This window comes from Palaemon carinicauda, chromosome 2 (assembly GCF_036898095.1).
Source record: "Palaemon carinicauda isolate YSFRI2023 chromosome 2, ASM3689809v2, whole genome shotgun sequence".
NCBI classification, from domain to species: Eukaryota; Metazoa; Arthropoda; class Malacostraca; order Decapoda; family Palaemonidae; genus Palaemon; species Palaemon carinicauda.
In genome coordinates this window covers 110,934,338-110,936,837 of record NC_090726.1, presented here as the reverse complement: position 1 = coordinate 110,936,837, position 2,500 = coordinate 110,934,338, and the positions used below count along the sequence as shown (strand labels likewise).

At 34.4% G+C, this 2,500-nt stretch overlaps 1 protein-coding gene across 14 annotated transcripts in view; it reads right to left on the bottom strand.

Annotated features, from left to right (window-relative positions):
• Window positions 1-2,500, bottom strand: part of LOC137626304 (uncharacterized) — a 455,153-nt gene that overhangs the window by 51,866 nt on the left and 400,787 nt on the right. The gene's annotated exons all lie outside the window — the stretch shown is intronic.

The following is a 2,500-nucleotide window of genomic DNA, read 5'->3' as shown; positions in this document are numbered from 1 at the left end:
AGAAACCAAAATAGGTTTTCTTAAAAAGTGTCAATTAAATATGAAACAAATAATTCTACCCGAGTAAATCCATTTCAGTTTGTATCTTAAAATATGGCAACCGATTTTGTCCGCAAACCACTATTTTTTAGAAAACCACTTTATTCTATAAAATTGATACTATTTAAACAGTTAATTGTGCTTTAAGAACACCCTGTACTTTTGTTTAAAATTTCGGAAATGTTTTATAAATAGAGTTTTGCGGACTTATTTTTGTTTAACTTTTGGCTGTGATCAAATTAGCTGATGTCTAGCTGCCCCTCTCAAGAATATGCGCGTACGAATACAGTAACAAAATATTGTTTACATCATTTCTTAACTTATTCAAAACATCTATACAGTTAATATTACATAAGCATCAATGTGTTATAATCTATCATATTTTTTTAGTGCATTTAAAACTATATATATAAATTTTTTCTCTCTCTCTCTCTCTCTCTCTCTCTCTGCTTCACAAAGTTTGTTATATTAAAAATCAATTATGGTTCAAATTTTCCTTACTTTCTCCAATCTCGCACCATCTCTGTCACATCAAACGTTATAGCAGTAACCCAATTGTTCGATAACTTTAAAAACCGGCCTAGTATTTTTTTTTTTTTTTTTTGCAGATGGTCTCATAATTGAGGTGGGTACAAGTTGACTTATAACTGAAGCTAGGAAAAGTATTTTGGATATGGAATGGGCAATTATCTTTCGTAACAGTTTAGAAATATCGTAAATTATCATACTGTCATTTGCGGCAGTTTGCTATTGTTGATTAAATGCAAACAAAATGGTTTTCCTACTTTGCTACGTCTGTAGGAATTTATATGGACACCGTAATTAAAATATTTGCAATAACATATTTACTAAAAGCTCTTAATATCAATAGTTATCACTTTGATCATTTGTGTTTAATGCATTCGTTTGTTCACTATGATCGACGATGGAGCTTACAGTAAACAAACGGAAGGTTTTTGTTTTAGGCGGCGTGTTTAGGGGGAAAAAAAAAACGTTATATAAATCGCATTCATTTCATTTTTTTTGAAGTTCTAAGATAAATTCAGTAAACCAACATTGGTAATAACAAAATCATCATATAATCAATATATGGTAATTAGCTGTTGCTGCAAAAGGTAACCTAAACACATATGTGTAAAGGCGTTCGTTTCTAAGTTCCCTATGATCAGAGATGAACGTAAACAAAAAAAACGGATTCCGATTTTGATGGTGTGTTTTGGCGTGGTTAGGAAATGTATGATATAAAATCGCCTTTATTTCGTTAATTTTGGATTTTCAATGATACAATAAAAGCTAGTCTATACAGTGATAGTTTTGCTATTCACTAGTTGTCTTAGAAAATAGATATGACCTAGTCATTAAAATTACTACTAATTTCCTGGTTGTAATTTTAACCTTTCAAGTTATTAAAAAAATTTAAATGTTTAATCTATTTATAAGAACAAGTTAATATTAAAAAAATACAGTATAGTACACAGAAAGAAATGAAAATGGGTGGTAAATGCATTTGAATGGGATAGTTTCTGCTTGCCATGGCCCTAATGGAATTATTCCTGTTATGTGTTTCAAAATATCCGATTTTCCAATAATGTGAGGGCATTTATCGACCAAATTCTCGCATAATTCGGGACCCTACTGTATGTGTGGGGGCGTCATTTCAGTGATCTTTGCCTTGTCCAAGTTATTTAACCATGTTTCAGATAATGCTAGCATATCCAAATATTTCTCGTTTATCAATTCTCGAAATTGAAGTCTCATTACCTACAGATTGTATATTTTTATACCCACAGTTTATGACATCCATAGTAACCATGATCAGTATTTTCCGCTAGTCAATTCAATTCCAAGTCATAAGCTTTGCAGTCTCTAGAATTTACTGTGTGGTCACTTGGTTTAACTTTGTGCAATTTATACACTTTGACACTTGCGAATTACACTCCCTGGTGGAATGTCTCCCTGAACATTTCCGGCAGACTTTATCAATATTCTTAGCCTTGCAATCTTTTTCAAGATGTCCATAACTCTGACAGTGGTAGCAGGTGATCATGTGGTACCTGCAACTCGTGAGGGAATGTCTGTTCGTGGGTTAAAACCTATCGTTGCCTTTCGTCGTTTGTCATTCCTTCTCCCAGGGATTGGGGAGCTTGAAAGAGGTCTAGGACTGGGTGAACGGCAAGTACGAACAGACGAACCCTCCGCAACACTGAACACATTTTTCGCACTTTTTTCACTAACACTGGCACTTTTCAACAATCTAACATCGGACATGAGCTGATTCCTATCCGTAGCAAGCGATTCGACCTTGGCCCCAAGAGCATGAATCGCCTTCATCATGTCCATCAGTGAAGGCTCGTTAGTGCTAGTAGGGGTTTCAGAAACTACCACTACAGGTGGGAGGAAAAGGTTGAGGGACATGGGGAGAGGAAAATTCTCGAGAATGAGAAGAGCTTCTTCTGACCCT